Here is a 17,529-nt window from a genome sequence, read left to right on the forward strand (position 1 = left end):
CATGTATGTTTTCTCTGGTCTGCAAGATGGGAAATGAAGATGAAGAGAGAGATTCACCTTGATTGCTCTTGTACTGCTTGATTAAAAACTCTTTGACAGTTAACAGTTAAAGGTTTTTTAACTTTTCTGCTTTTTTTCCCTTTAACTTCCTTAGCTGCCCCTACCTGGAAAAATATTTGTCAGTTTGGGGGAGATAGGAAATTGGGTTAAATTTTATCCAAGCAAAATGACTGGTTAAATAAAAGGAAGACTTGGGAAAAGATAAAATGGAAGCTACTTGGAATAGAGTAGATGTTACAACATAAATATGTGGAGTTTCAATAATATCAAATATGAAAAAAATGATCAAATGAAAGAGGTTGTGGATCAGCAAAATGCATAGAATGATTATTGAAACAATGAAGCTAAAGAAAGATGCTGTTGAATGTATACAGGAAGAAAAAAAAATAGGGGAAGGGATTTATTGTTTCACTCCTATAGACAAAATCTTGCCAGACTGAACTCTCTACTGTCTGCATTGACAATGTGCTCTATTATAAACAGTCTGCCTTCACCCTCTTGTTCTCACCCATAATATCTGGACTGAGTTGCCTCTTACTCCTCTGGAATGAACCCCTCCCTCTGGTAATGTGTATGTACTTTTTATACAGACAGTGTTGCTGTGCAAGAACTAGAATTATTTGCAGTGAATGTTAATGTGTATAACAGCAAGAAATATTGAATGAAAATGTGTTGAAGAAAGGGTTGCTCTGTTTGCAGGGAAAATAAAGTAACTGCAAGTAATATATAAACAATAAAAAAATTAGAGTAAATATATGAATGGTAGAATTCTTTACTGATGCTTTACAAAAGATAGGAAAAGTGATAGAGAACAATTTAAAGATATACAAGTGTTGGTAAAAAGATGGTGACCCTATTGTAAGGAATTAATGCTTGCTGAAGAATTAATGACTTCCATGGGAGCTATGAGTTTGTACTAGACAAAGTAATTTCTGAAGGTGGACATATGATAGGCTTCATATTAGCTTACTGACTGCTTGTTCAGCAACCATTTGAGATTACAATGGCATTAAAAAAGGAGATTTATGCTTGATCCTCAAACTTGTGGCACTTTACTTTGTGATAAAATAAAGATAAAAGAGTAAGGCATAATAGTATAATGTAAAATAGAAGGCAAAAGTGTAACATAGACTGAATATTAAAGTTCATCACCTTTGCATGCAATCACAATAAGTTCTTGCTTAAAGCTTACACATCACAATAAGCAAAAGCAAAATGCCACTTTTCCTCCTATTTTGTCTCAGCAGGCTATCAGCTGGCAATCTTGTTTAATTCCCTTCTCAAGAGGGATGAGTCTGGTCATGGTAACCTTTTTGTTTAGCATATTGTTCACAAAGTTATTCATGTTGCCAGAAGTCTTGAGTTCTTTTCTGGGCAGAATTCGATGTGGTGACTGGGCATTCTCAAGTTCTGTAACATTGGACTCCCTTCAATTTATGGATTCTGAAGTGAGTAGGGTGCTCTCAAGTATGACCTGTTAATCCATGGTGTTTGGAAGAAAGTAATGGAAGAAGACTTGAAGAAGTCTTGGAGAAGACTGTGAGGCACCCCTTCCTTAAGAGAGCCTCCTTGATGCTTGACATTGTTGAGCTGGTGCTGGGGATTTAGAATAATCTGAAGGAAATGGGATTAAACGGATTGTTTCCACTCAGGGTTCAGAGGCACAATTGGTTGTTTTAGTGGATAATTTTTGTTGGAGGCTTATTTATTTATTTATTTATTTATTTTTATTACATTTATATCCCGCCCTTCTCCGAAGACTCAGGGCGGCTTACAAGCTTAGCAGTAGGCTTGATGCAGATAGCATATCTATCTTGGTCAGAATCCTGAGCAGCTTTTAGTATCATCAATCTTGTGTAATGGTATGTGGGAATAATCTTCAGAGATGAAGTGAAGAGATGCTTCCTAGAGAACAATCAGACAAGAGGGGAGGAGAAGAAAAAACTTAGGAAGCACCTGCCATAATTGATCAGACAGGAGGCTCGTACTTTCAGTTTTGCAAGATTCTGTTAATGTAGCCTTATAATAAAGGAGAATTAGCTCAACTGGTTTGTTTCCTGTTTGGGTTACCTGGGAAGTCATCAATTCCTGGCAAAACCCAAAATCTTCCAATGAACATTCAGGGAATGACTGTTTGCTAGTAGTAACTGGTGGTTAATTCATCTATTGCAGACATGTCAAACACAAGGCCCGGGGGCCGGATCCGGCCCGCGAAGTGGTTTCATGTGGCCCGCGAAGCCATCCTGGAAACAGTGAGGGAACGGCCCCCACTGCCTTGGCCCTGGTCCAGAGACCCTCCTTCTGCCAGAGACCTTCAGATCTGTCCCACTCCTGCCCAGGCCCCCATAGGCACCCTTGATGCGAATGAAGTAGAGCTGGCCGTGCCCACCCAGTAGGCCATATACACACTAGCCACGCCCACCCAGTAGGCCACGCCCACCCTGGCCATACCCACCCGGCCCCCTGAGGGCAACCGCAATGCTGATGCGGCCCTCAATGAAATTGAGTTTGACACCCCTGATCTATTGTATATTGCAGTTGCTGTTTCAGGGTTTCATATTGTGTTACCTTGTATTGAGATATGAGTTCATTTTCTTTCTTTACTCTGGACATTTTACTGTGTAGCCTGGAAAAATTCAATACAATTTTAATAAATAATACTTCATATATTTTTTCTGTATTTTATGAAGGGCTTTCTCTGCCTTCAAAGGGAATGGTGTGATGGGTATTATATATGTGTATATATTAAATATGCCAGTATAAATTTTGAAGAAAAACATAAATACTTACTAATTGATCCTTATCTGTTTTCTATAGGCATTAAGATATCGTAGATCTGATACATTTCAAATATATGTAAAATGCATACTGTGGTGTATTACTGTAAAATGATCTTGGACTTAAAATGAGAAAGACCTAAATCGATGAGTCCAGATCTTCAGTTAGCCCTAAATTTACTGAATGACCACAGGCCTATTGTCCATTTTTTCATTTCAAGTAACTCATTTGATTGGTTTGAAACTTTTTTAAAGTACAGGCATGATGTGAGCTATCGTGAGTTGTCTGAAAAAATAATGATACAGGTAGCCTTCATTTAGCAACCACAGTTGAGACCAGTAACTTGGTTGTTAAGCAGTGCTAAGTGCTAAGTGACTATGCTTATGATCGTACTTTACATTTGCTTTACAGAACTATGAAGGTCATAAATGCAAGGGCTCGTTCTAAAGTTAGTTTTTCATCTCCATTGTAACTGCAAATGATCGCTGAGAATGTTGAAAATGAGGACTACCTGTATTTTAGTATAACAACCTGTTTCAGTACGATGTACATGTATTCTGTCACACACACCCCCCACTCAGTAAAAGAGTTTAAGGCAGTTAACAATAGCACTAAAACATCCATGGTAAAACTAAAATCAACCATATAGTTATATTTAAAACTTACGTGATACATATATAGAAGATAAATAACAAACAAAATAATAATAAATTGTAAATAATACAATTTAAACTTTCTCAACTGCCTGTAAAACCAAGCCTACTTCTATCACTCTCCAGAAAAGTGCCATCTTAACTGATTTCCTTATACAAGCAGAACTTCCAAAGACAGACCACTTCATAGACTTAAAACCATGGCAAATAAAAAAAAGCCTCCATGCTTCAGCTCTCAAATTTTAAAAGGAGTGAAAGACAATTACAGTTTCATCTAGGAAGCTTGCGTTGGTGGGTTGATTTCAGCTAGAAGAGGAATCAGGGTAAAGGCTCCTATGTGCCAAATTAATTAGAGTGTTATAGGTGAAAACTAGCAGTTTAACTTTGTGCTTGATACCTGCTAGCAATCATTTTGGGGTCCACAGTCTACATGCAATATGCTATTGGTGACAATCACCAGTAAATAAATAGGTCAATGCACAACTGGGTATCATACTGAGGATACCATGCCTGAAACCAATAGATGATCTTTCCTAGAGCAGGGCTTTTCAGCCTTTTCACCCATTGTACCACTTTTAGGATATGGCAACATCCGAGTACCACCAGTCACCTAGCAAGGGGTCAAAAACTTGATGACCAAAAAAAAGGAAAAAAAGTGATGAAGTACAGGTAGTCCTTAACTTACAACAGTTCACTTAGTGACTGTTTGAAGTTACAGTGGCTCTGAAAAAAGTGCCCCCCAAGCCACAGCTGAGCAAGACACCCACCTGCCCGCCCAGCGGCGCTCTTCCTCCTGTCCGAGGTTTCCATTGTTGTGAGCATTTCTGTTGAGGATTGGCAGCGGGTATGTGTGTGTGTGTTTGGTTTTTATTCCCCCCTGTCTGCTGGGTGGTTGCAGCAGGTTTTGGTCACTTCACATGACCCTGGGACACTGTGACCATCATAAATATGAATCAGTTGCCAAGCATCTGAATGTAAATCACAAGAGCCTGGAGACGCTGCAACATTCCAGCTGATCAGTGCTTCTTCTGGGCTCAGCAGAAGCACCGGGATCAGCACTGAGCTCCAGCTGGATCCTGGCGCTGATCCTGGTGCTTCCTCTGAGCCTTGACAGCCCTGCAGCTCCAGCCGTCTCTCGCTCAGGCTTGTGCGGTGCTGCCACCGGTTCAGCTCATTCCCTTGCCCCACTACCACTTTTCTAGGATGGTCACGTACCACTTGCCACGTGCTAATGTACCACAGGTGGTACCCGTACCACTGGTTGAAAAGCCCTGTCCTAGAGGATTCGTGAGGATGGTGAGTGGTACTAGGTAAAAGACCAATCCTTATGCCACCCTATAGAGCAGACATGTCAAACACAAGGCCCGGGGGCCGGATCTGGCCCGTGAAGTGCTTTCATGTGGCCTGCGAAGCCATCCTGGAAACAGTGAGGGAACGGCCCCCACTGCCTTGGCCCTGGCCCAGAGACCCTCCTTCTGCCAGAGACCCTCAGATCTGTCCCACTCCTGCCCAGGCCCCCATAGGCACCCTTGATGCCAACGATGTAGAGCTGGCCACGCCCACCCAGTAGGCCATACGCACTCTAGCCACGCCCACCCAGTAGGCCACACCCACCCAGACCATACCCACCTGGCCCCCTGAGGGCAACCGCAATGCTGATGCTGCCCTCAATGAAATTGAGTTTGACACCCCTGCTATAGAGTATATATTGTGTATGAAGTGATGGACTGCTTTGGAGAAGCTACAGTATTTTCTGTCTTGTTGCTCTAAGTCTCTGAACACATCATCAGTGCTACCCTAGGGATTAAAAAGACAAACCTGGGTCTTAGCAACATGCTCTCACTCCTTGTGCTGTTTCATTTGGCCTTTTGTAGAAGGTACCTTTAGTGAAATGAGTAAATGATTATGGGGAGGTGTTTAAGTGTCTAGTATATAACCATCTGTGTTTTAAACTTTATACAGACTTTATTTCATGGGCTGAAGTTAAAAAAATGTAAGAAGAATAACTGAATGATATGATAACATAGTGATATCCAAGGGTGAATATGATTTATCTCTTTTGAATAAGTGTTTAAAATAGGATGGACATATTCCTATTACAAAGCCAAAAGGAAAGAGAAATGGGACTGTTTCCATATTTGGCAGGAGTGTTATTGTTCATGCTTTATATCAATGATCCCCAACCTTTCTGGCTCTGTGGAGTGGTGGCAGCAGTGGCAGTAGTTCCCGGGGGGTTGAGGGGATGGTTCTGCACAAGCAGTGGGCAGGTACACAAAGCTTCATTTGCACAAGCAGCAGGCACATGCATCCTCTGCTTGTGCAAATGGAGCTTCATGCATGAACATGTGCGCCTGCAACTTGTGCAAATGGAGTTTTGCCTGCTCTCCCGATTCTTCTATGGCCTGGGGGTTGGAGAACCTACTTTATATTATCTATCAAACCAATCTATCAAACTGTGTTATTAAAGCAGCAGTTCCCAACTTTATTTTTCTTTTGCAAAATATTTTCATCATGAAAATCTATTAGTCAATGAAGATCAACATGTCAGGAGTCAGCTACATAGCACCTATAGCAGACATGTCAACGTGTTGGGATGGTTTTGCCATTGCTGGCAATGGGGTGGGTGCGGCTTCCGGATGATGCATCCGGCCCGTGGGTCGGCAGTTAGACATCCCTGACCTATAGATACTGTGGCCCATTGCAACTAAAGGTGCAGGACAGAGCTTACTTCAGAAGCTGAAATTCCATTTAGAGAAATCCAAGATGAAGAAATTAGCTGTATGAACAGATAATCATCAACTTATGACTGGTTGCTTAGTGACTAGTCAAAGTTGCAACAAACCCTCCAAAATTACTTATGACCTGTTTCTGAAGTTACGGTGACCTCTTCTCACCATGGTCACATGACCACATGGGCGCTCAGCCATGTACATTCAGCAACTCCTGTATTCATGGCCATTTCCCGCCTGCTGCAGTCACATGACTGTTTTACGATGTTTTTGCTGAAAACAAGCATTTACGTCTGGGTTTTGGCAAAAATGGTGCATAGCAAACAGGTTTGCTTTATGATCATAGTGGTCTCTTAATGATTGCTGCTGAAAAGATAAGAAAAATGGGTTTGGTCACATGGTAACCCACTTTATGACTTTATGACTCTAATGGGCAGGCTCCATTATGATCGTAGATCAAGGGCTACCTATAGCCCTGTACAAATCCTGCATATATTCAGGAAATTAGATCCAAGGCTGGAAACTCCTATAAAACTCTGCATGTGTGAGGGCTGACAATCTTTTTCAGCCTGTGCTTTGAATCAGATTGCCTCAGCCAGCTGCTTTGCAACAGGTGGCTAATTACCTGACTGCTCCAAAGCTGCGGGTTCATTTACCAATAGATTCTACTCTTTCTGACCTCATCTGTAGATATTTGAGAGCTTGCTGGCTTCTGAGTTGCAAGATCAGAACCTGTCAAGCTCCACTGATCCAGTTCAGACTGACTCATCAGACAGGCCTATAGCATTACTTTCTATAGGTCTCAGGTTAATTTTCTGAAAATCTAAATTGAACCAATTTTTGTTATTTCCTAACATTTTCTGGACTGTCAAATGAGAACACCTAAATGTGAGATTTGGTACTCTTCTGAGATATTGGATATTTTAAACATCAATCTACTACTGACTTATCTACCTATTTTTTGGTAGTCCCCAGATCACATCTCATTTAAAAGAGAGACATCTACCCCTATGGGCGTTGTTAACATTTGTTCTTGTTTGTTCTGAATGTTTTTTTTAAAAAACTTAACCTTTTGGAATATTCACTGAGTTGCTGGTGTGCTCATTATTTTTTATTACTTTTGTTTTGAAAATATATGAAGATTTTTTGCTGTTCTTAGCAAAAAGTGCTCATACTGACTTTACCCTTATTATACAGTATTATTTTGTTTCTTTTATTATAAATCTCAGAAATTATGGCACTTCTTTACTGTTTAATGACATTGCTGGTAATACAAAAACCAAAGCTGCTCTCACTTTAATCCTATTACAGGATGTTGATCTCAGGACTGCTGGACTTTTAGTAGGATTCTGGCTTTAATCCAGTAAGGATCAATCTTCACTGATTTTAAATCTCTCTTTAATCTGATTAATTGTGCCAAGCTGTTTTTCTGTCCACTAACCAAAACTGTCCCCATTTTTATCTTTGAAATAAATTAGATTTTTATGGAATCTAACTTTATTGATGTAATGGTAATCTATTGACCAGCAATTTTCCCAGTTTTTATTTCAAAATACTTGGTTGTTGCAAAAACAGATCATGCCAGAAAAATCTTACTTTATTCTTTGACAAAATGACTAAATTAGTGGATCAGTGAAATGCTGTGGACATAGTATATTTGGATTTAAGTAAGACATTTGACAAAGTAGACTACAACGTACGTCTTGTACCAGATGGATTTGTAACTGGCTGACCAACTGCTCTCAACATATAGTCCTCAGTAGAACTACATCAACATGGAGGGAAACATGCAATGTGATATCCCAAGGTTCTGTCTTAGGCCTATATCAGGGGTAGGCAACCTCAGCTCTTTTATGACTCGTGGACTTCAACTCCCAGAATTCCTGAGCCAGCCATGCTGGCTCAGGAATTCTGGGAGGTCCACGAGTCATAAAAGAGCCACAGTTGCCTACCCCTGGCCTATACTCTTCAACATCTTCATAAATGACTTAGATGAGGGGATGGAAAGGGAACTCATCAAATTTGCAGATGATGCCAAATTCAGGGGAACAGCGAACACTTTAGAAGACAGGCTCAAGATCCAGGTGGATCTTGATAGACTTGAACACTGGGTCCTATCTAACAAAATGAAATTCAGTGGTGAAAAAAATTAAGCTTTTACACTTAGGCAAGAAAAACCAAATCCACAGGTATAGAATAGGCGGTACCTGTCTCAACAGCAGTCACTGTAGGAGGGATCTAGAAGTCCTAGTGGACCACCACTTAAGTATGAGGAAGCAGTGTGCTGCAGCTGCCAAAAAAGATGATGCAGTCCTAGGCTGCATCAACAGAGGGATACTATTATTTATCACATGAAGTGTTAGTACTGCTGTATACCGTTTTGGTAAGATCATACTTGGAAAACTGAGTCCAGTTTTAGTCACCACAATACAAAAAAGATGTTGAATCTCTAGAAAGTGCATCTTTCTTGTACTAAGAAAGATGATTAGGTAGCTAGAGGCTAAAAGATACAATAAACAGTTGCATGAACTCGGTGTGTCTAGTCTAACAAAGAGAATAAGGGTGACATGATAGCAATTCCAATATTTGAAGGGTTCTCACAAAGAGGGAGTCAGCCTATTTTCCAAAGCACCTGAGAGCAGGACAAGAAATAATGATGGAAACATGTAAAGGAGAAAACCAGCCTAGAACTAAGGAGAAATTTCCTGATAGCTAAAAGAATTAATCAGTGGAACAGCTTGCCTCCAGAAGTGGGTGTTTCATCACTGGAGGTTTTTAAGAAGAGATTGGATGGCCATTTGTCCAAAACGATATTAGGGACTCCAGTTTAGACTGGAAGACCTCCAACTTGGTGATTCTGTTATTTTTTTTCAAAATACGCTGCAGCTTATTCAAGATACTGAAAAGGTAGGATTATTTATTTCTCAGATTATTGACATGCTTGGAGAAGGGAATGACCTTGGAATATTAAGGCTATTTGGGTAAACATTGTATTGATAAAAGGTAGCAATGAAGAAAAGAAGCTACAGACAAGATAACAGAAAATGTATTATATCAGTACTGGCAAAGAATAGGGTTCCTAGAATAAAATTGCCCTAAACTGAGGCAAAAGTCATTTCCTTAAATCAGTATCTTTATGTGGACATGCATTTAGAAGCTTAAAGTAACCTTGAAAATAATAGCAGATGTGCATTCAAACTTGATGTTCTTTATTTTCTGTTAGTACTGTCTAACAACCACAAAAGCCTTTTGCTTTCTTTTATGTACTATTATATGGAGTTATTCTTTTTTTATTTTGATGGATGGCTTCTGGCACAAGAAATAAAAGAACCAGACAAGACTTAACATATTTATCTTAGTTAATGTAAAAATAGGAATGGAAGTGCTTAAAAGTAACCAAAGTGCACGGAACAGGGATTTTTGTAAATCAGTAAGAAATTATCAATTATTCTAACACCAACGTGTTCTTAGACCCACACAATTCTTCCAAACTAAATTCTTCTATCTAAAGATGCACTTGTTTTAAAAATAAAATAAATCTGATTTTCTGAGTCACTAATGGACTGGATTGGTGATTTTTAATCCCACATTAAACAGTGTCTGGAATGAGTGAACAATATTGTGTGCATTTGATTTAAAAAAAAGAAACCTTGTTTTGGAATTGCAGAAGATTTTGTTCTGGTTGCACCAATGTTTTCTTTGTCCCAAACCTTTAGGAAACAGGCTTTATTTCTATAGTAGTCTTCTGTGATCACAGAAATTCCCGAATTTGGGGGATTGCAATTTTGGCCACAAGGTGACTATTCCAGTCCTTTTTGTCTTGCCCAGAGAAAGAGGTGTAGAAAAACTTTGATTTCTAATCCGCTTTATAGGAAGCTCCATATCAGGGCTGCACAGAAACATCCACTCAAGCAGTTTCTTTATCATAAAGGGGATTTTAATTAAAACTGTTCTCGCATCATGAGTGGAGTGAATATCCGTGCCAACCAGCCTTGTATTGGACATTTATCTCCTTCAAACCATATTACCAATAATTGTTACATTAATTCAAAGTCAGAGAGATTAGGGGTCTGAAGTGGGCAGTCTTCTGTTACTAGAATAGGGAGCTCCATACTGCTGTGTTGCTGATATGAGGTCCCTTCTTTTTGAGTAGGAATGAAAAACAACTGCTGTAGACCTCAGGTGAATTTAATTCTCTTTTGTATAAGACGGTAGAGTGTGTCATAATCCAGCAAGCTAATAGGCAGAGTCACATATCTGAACATGTGTTTGATCTTTCATTTTGTTTACTTGTCTGCTGGGGTTTACATATAACACATACAAGCTGGGGTACTGAGAAGAATGTTAGATGCAAGAGTCAAATAATGTTAAAAAAGTCATGCAGCAATGCTGAGTTTAAAATTGGAATGGTTACTTCTGTGTCCATGGTAGAGTGGTTTGGGGACAAAGCAATTACGTTTTTCTAAAACTGTGTATGAAAGTCTCAAGAGAAAGTGGAGTTGGAGAGTATGTACCTTATGGTTCTCATCCCTGTCCCAATTTTTTCCCCTTCTAGAGTCCTTGAATTGTTTCACTTTATTCCCTAGGGAAGAAAATTTGTAGTGGGGTGCATAGAGTAAGCAACATTGTGGCTAGCTTTACTACCTACTAGATTTAGGTAGCATTGTGGTGTGGCCAAATGAAAGCCAACAACATTCTAATGCACATAGGGTGATGCTGATACCAACCTTCCCTCTTATATGTTCACTTCTTTCTTTTCTCATTCTATCAGTGTCAAGACTTTTCTGTTTCTTGTGGACACTGTTGTACAATCATTGGTATGTTCAAAAATTGGAGTTCTCCATATAGTAAGCACAATTTATATATCTGCCCCATTTCAGGCAATGGAATGATTTACGTATTTCTTATCTCTTTAGGTTCAGCTGTCATTAAAATGGGCTTCAAGTGTGCTTTGAAGGACACACAGGTTCTTGTCAGATGTTTTAGAATCTTAATATTTTCTTTTTTCCTCTATCTGTGAAGTCATTACAGAATACAGAAAGTGTTACCTGTCAAGATTTCGTTCTGCTCAAAACGTGAACTAGAAAGCCGATAGCTGGAAATTCAGGGACACAGTTCTGTTAAGATACTTTTATTGCAGATATTAGTAAAAATAATAAAAAATAAAGCACATATTATATACTCTGGGATTCAAATCCTATCTATAGAAACCCATGACCTCAAATCTTATGTCTTTCCCCCCTGCTTTTACATAATAATTGAGTGAAAGCTGACCATTTCTTAGTAGAACAGCAGGTTGCTTTTGATCTCACCAACATGAGCCCTCAAACCAACCTACGTCTGAGTGACATCCAGACCAAAAAATGCCTTCCTATTAAGACTGATTTTGAATTATAGTAGAATATTTTAAAATATAGTTAAATCTAATTAACTGTGTATTCATTTTTTATCATAATTCATTTCCTGCCATCTGCCTTGTCTTGTTCTGGCCCTCTGAGACAGAGGAATACATTCCTTAGTCTGTAGTTTTCACTGCCAAATCCTGTTCATTAACGTCTTTCCACTCTTAAATATTAACTTTTGAAAAGGGCTTAAACATTGAATACAGGAAGTACCTATGTACCTTGAGTCTTTTTGATCTAGTGTAATGAACCGGATTTGTTAAATGCTTTGAACATTTTGTAAAAATACTGAAATATGAGCTTAATTGTAAAGCAGTGTTAGAATTTCATCCTGATAAAACATTGGAGTGAAGACATCTTCAGCAAAGCTTTATTTTTACTCACTCTCTCTCTCTCTCTCTCTCTCTCTCTCTCTCTCTCTCTCTTTCTCCCTCCCTCCCTCCCTCCCTCCCTCCCTCCCTCTCTCTCTCACACACACACACATACATTTTTTATTTGTTAAAAGAACCTATTCTATGATTTGTGCATCAGGGAATTTTTTTGTAGTTTGAGGGTTCAGTCATTGGCTGCTACTCTGTTTTGGTTATGGTTTATATTCTTGTTTGCTGAATATTAATTTATCTTGTAAATTAGATTTTTTTTTTAAAAAAAAATGATGGCTCTTGTGCTTGCATTATATTATAATCACTAGGATATACCAGTCAATGAAATTTATAGTTCAGAAATGCAAAAATATTTCTGGTTGTTATTAAAAGTGTTTCTTCACTTAATGAATCTGCAAAAACTTGAAATGCCAACCTCCTGTCTTATGGAAGAGTTTATTTGGCCTGGTCTTATATTGGACTCCTGTCCTAAATCTAGATCATAAATTTCATTTCCCATATTTTTACAAATCAATGATAAAATTATCCACTTGGAGATTTTTTAAATACTACTTAGTATATTTTGAATACATAGGACAGTCAATTTTTTGATAATCCTGGAAAACTTTGACCCATTACAACCTTGATCCTTGATTTGAAATCTGGCTTTATCATTGTTATAATTTGATGAAAATTAACCTAAATATTGATATCCTATCTCCCTCTCTCATAGTTAAGACTCAATAATTTTTCTGAGGAAAAGTGTTTAGTTTATAATCTAATCTAGTTAAATTGGCATTGATTTAGATGCATATACAATGCATTTCTGATGAAAAAATGTGACATTTTCATCATTTGAGTCAGCATAATTCATGCTTCAGCCTAGTCTGCAAAATGAGATAACTTGTTTAATATTTGCGTGCTTTCTGGCCATGCTGCAGTGAAGTCTTCCCTGGCATAAAAAGGGCTTGACTTTTATATCTTCTGGAGACCTGTAATAAAAGAAACCTGTCTCACATCTTAGGAAGATACTGTCTATGAATCAAATCACTATTAAGACTAGCAGCTATTGAGAGTTATGTTTCACAGATTTGTCTGAATGCTAGAATTTTTTCTCTTGCTTTCCCTGTTTGACTTAGTTGGTCACATTTATCTGAAAATGTTGGTTCTAGTAAGAGAAACCTGCTTTAATGCCTTCTGCAGTGAAAATTAATGTTACATTATTATGCAGCATCTTTACAGATTTTTCTGCTACTGGAAATAGTTTTGGGCTTTTCATGCTAATGTTTCCAATCAGTGGCTTTTATAGTGCTAGATTAATTGGGACCATTACTGTAATCAACTTAAAATGTTTTAATGGACCATTATTATTGCATCGTATTAAGATGCGGGTCAAGAAGCAACAGTGAGAACTGGACACGGAACCACTGATTGGTTCAAAATTGGGAAAGGAGTCCGGCAAGGCTGTATACTGTCGCCCTGCCTATTTAACTTATATGCAGAGCACATCATGAGAAAGGCAGGGCTAGATGAATCAAAAGTTGGAATTAAGATTGCCGGAAGAAATATCAACAACCTAAGATACGCAGATGATACCACTCTAATGGCAGAAAGTGAAGAAGAACTAAAGAGCCTCTTGTTGCGGGTGAAGAAGGAGAGTGCAAAACTTGGGTTGAAACTTAACATTAAGAAAACCAAGATCATGGCATCTGGCCCTCTCAATTCCTGGCAAATAGATGGGGAAGAAATGGAGGTAGTGACAGATTTTATTTTCCTGGGCTCCAAGATCACTGCAGATGGGGACTGTAGCCAAGAAATTAAAAGACGCTTGCTCCTGGGGAGGAAAGCCATGGCAAATCTAGACAGCACACTAAAAAGCAGAGACATCACCCTGTCAACAAAAGTGCGTATAGTCAAGGCTATGGTCTTCCCAGTTGCAATGTATGGCAGTGAAAGTTGGACCATAAGAAAGGCTGAGCGCCAAAGAATTGAGGCCTTTGAACTCTGGTGCTGGAGAAGACTCCTGCGAGTCCCTTGGACTGCAAGGCGATCAAACAGGTCAGTCCTAGAGGAGATCAATCCTGACTGCTCTTTAGAAGGCCAGATCCTGAAGCTAAAACTCAAATACTTTGGCCACCTAATGAGAAGGAAGGACTCACTGGAGAAGAGCCTAATGCTGGGAAAGATTGAGGGCAATAGAAGAAGGGGACGACAGAGAATGAGGTGGCTGGATGGAGTTACTGAAGCAGTAGGCGTGAGCTTAAATGGACTCCAGAAGATGGTAGAGGACAGGAAGTCCTGGAGGAATGTTGTCCATAGGGTCGCGATGGGTCGGACACGACTTCGCAGCTAACAACAACATTAAGATGCCTTGAGACCTGATCTCTTACTCCCCAATTCATCTGTTTCACATAGGAAGTCAGGGTGAACAGACTGTCAAACGATATCTCAGAGGTGTTTGAACTGGACCTCTACTTGTATATTTTGTAGCACAATACTTACTGCATCTAGTTAACATATTGATAATCAATGAAGAATAGAATGACCGTACAGAGAAAAAACAGATAATGTGGGCATTTTGTATAGCTGTTCCTATATGATATGCTCTTTCGATATGATTGAGTTACGATGGTGTGATTGGCCAAAATTTAGATAAGATAACCTTTGTTGTCATTTTTTTACTGTGGGCACAACGGCCGACATCAAAAATGAAATTTAGTTGCCCGCTCTCAAAATGGAACACATTTTATTAAGCAATGTGTAGTTACCGTGTAGCAAGTTGGATGGCTAATACATTTTTACAAATAAATAATAAATAAATAAAGCTCATGCTGGAAGCCATTGTGGTCATCATTAGCCACATCCCACTGATTGTTAGGTGAGCACCATCCCGATCCATGCATTCCCAGCCCCAGGCCAGGTAAGGGTCTGCCTCCTTTGGCTCCACTTCAACTCCCCCCCCCTCACCTCTCTTCCTCCCCCCCCCCACTCTCCCTTTTAGCTGCCCTGCATTCCAGGGCCTCTGTGCTAGCTCTCCCACATGCAAATTAAACAAGCTGCACATGGCATCAGAAAGACGGCTGGCCTGGCCAGCAGGTGCTTTGCAAAGGGCCAGACAGGCTGTGCCTTGTCACTGGGAGAGAGGAGACGATGAAACTTAACTGGGGTGGCAAGTCTGGCAGAGACAGTTGAGCGCTGCCGTAATGTCAAATAGTCTCTGAATGAGTGGTTGTTGAGCAAGTACTCCCTGCAATGTACAAGTGCAAGATCCAATGCAGTTTTTTTGTTTCTTTGCTATCAGTGATACAAAGGCTCTGTATTAGGCTATGTACAACTAGAGAGAAAAGTATTAATTAGCTCAATCCTGTGATATTTTGTTACTGTATTGTTGTTGGTTGTTTTTTTGCTATTTAGACTGCTTTGCTTTAAAACTGATTGGCCACATTTCTTTAAATATAGCTCATTGTGTAATCACTACTGTTTAAAACTCTGGGCTGCTTCCTTTGGAATTCAGCAGTACTTTTATGCATGTGCTAGTTGACCATGAAGATTAGGTAAAGGTAAAGGTTCCCCCGCACATGCGTGTTAGTCGTTTCCGACTCTAGGGGCCGGTGCTCATCTCCGTTTCAAAGCCAAAGAGCCAGCGCTTGTCCGAGGACGTCTCCGTGGTCATGTGGCCGGCATGACTACACGCCAAAGGCGCATGGAACGCTGTTACCTTCCCACTGGAGTGGTCCCTATTTTTCTACTTGCATTTTTACGTGCTTTCGAACTGCTAGGTTGGCAGAAGCTGGGACGAGTAACAGGCGCTCACTCTGTTACGCGGCACTCGGGATTCGACCCGCCAAACTGCCGACCATCTAATCGACAAGCTCAGCGTCCTAACCCACTGAGCCACCGTGTCCCTCTTTAATGAAGATTAAAATCATAATTATAAGTAGTATAATGTGTATATAAGCACATGTAAACACTTCATTTAAAAATAAAAATTATCTTTCTTGGTTGCTTAGAACATGCTCTAATTGTAACGATTACAGTCATGATCATTACTCTAGTACAGGCATGTCAAACTGCCGCCCCGCAGGTCAGATGCATCATACTGAAACCGCACCCACCACATTGCCGGCAATGGGGAAAACGTCGCGATACGTTGCGCGACGTCACGTAATGTTGTGAGTTTGACATGGTTGCTCTAGTATTTTAATATGTTTTTAAAATTCAGTTATGTAGAAAAAAATCTATATCTGTAGAAATAGCTATTGAGGACATTCTTTTTGTTTTTTTATAAGCTATCTGATTTTATTATTTATTTAATTCAATTCAATATTTGCTAACAGTCACAGACCAGCACAAAATATTATTTATGAAATAACACTTATATACATGTTTAACAAGTGGGATTTTTATTGTTATATTATTGACATAAATTGGGACCTACAAAACAAAAAAGGAAACATTTTTTTGTATTAGAGTGAATATTAAAACATTATTCAACTGTTTTGAGCACTGTTTATTCATATATAACATCAGCAAATTAAATACGGTATGTTGGCTGCTTGTCACTGTTCCTTTTTTGACAAGGTAAACCATTCTAAAATAGCCTAATTATTTGCACCTGTTATATTGGCATTCATAGCCAATGAGAAGAACAAGTCACAATATTGGACAAATGAATCATTTTGCGTCTACCTGCTTCAAAGATTTAAGTTAGCTCAGAAATTTGGGGAAAATCTGGGCATCCAAATTCTTTAAGCTCCACAATGCTCCACATGTTTTTCCATGGAGTTTTAATGTCACCCAGAACTGCCAAATATTTCCTAAAAAGAAAAAGTAATGTTTAATGCGGGACGCAGTGGCTCAGTGGGTTAGGACGCTGAGCTTGTCGATCAGAAGGTCGGCAGTTTGGCGGGTCGAATCCTGAGTGCCGCGTAGCAGAGCGAGCGCCTGTTACTTGTCCTAGCTTCTGCCAGTTCAAAAGCACGTAAAAATGCAAGTAGAAAAATAGGGACCACTACGGTGGGAAGGTAACAGCGTTCCGTGCGCCTTTGGCGTCTAGTCATGCCAGCCACATGACCATGGAGACGTCCTCGGACAAACGCTGGCTCTTCGGCTTTGAAACAGAGATGAGCACCGGCCCCTAGAGTTGGAAACAACTAGCACGCATGTGCGGGGGAACCTTTACCTTTACCTAATGTTTAATGCAAGTTGTTACTGCTGATGTATACCTCACTGTTTCCTTCAAACTGTTTTCAGCCTTCTAAGAAGTACTGGCCTGATCTCAGATTACGAACAGCACACATGACATCCAGGGCTCTAAATGTAGCTCCTGAACCTGCGGGCTTTTCTGTGATTAAGATAGCATCTGTTTCTGTCTGTTAGAATTCCAACATCCCCTGGTAGGAATATATGCATTTGGAACGGTGCAAGGAAGTTTTCTAAAAAGGGAAGAGCAGCTGGCCTTTCCAATCCTAGCTCCTCACTCTCTCCTGTCTCTCTCTCCCCCCCACCTGCCCCCCCAGTCAGAATTAATCCTCCTAAGTTTGAC

General features: G+C 39.7%; 1 protein-coding gene across 5 annotated transcripts in view; it reads left to right on the plus strand.

The window, feature by feature from the left end:
* Positions 1-17,529, plus strand: part of RBFOX2 (RNA binding fox-1 homolog 2) — a 188,971-nt gene that overhangs the window by 68,727 nt on the left and 102,715 nt on the right. The gene's annotated exons all lie outside the window — the stretch shown is intronic.

This window comes from Vipera berus, assembly GCF_964194415.1.
Source record: "Vipera berus genome assembly, chromosome: 6".
Classification (NCBI taxonomy): domain Eukaryota; kingdom Metazoa; phylum Chordata; class Lepidosauria; order Squamata; family Viperidae; genus Vipera; species Vipera berus.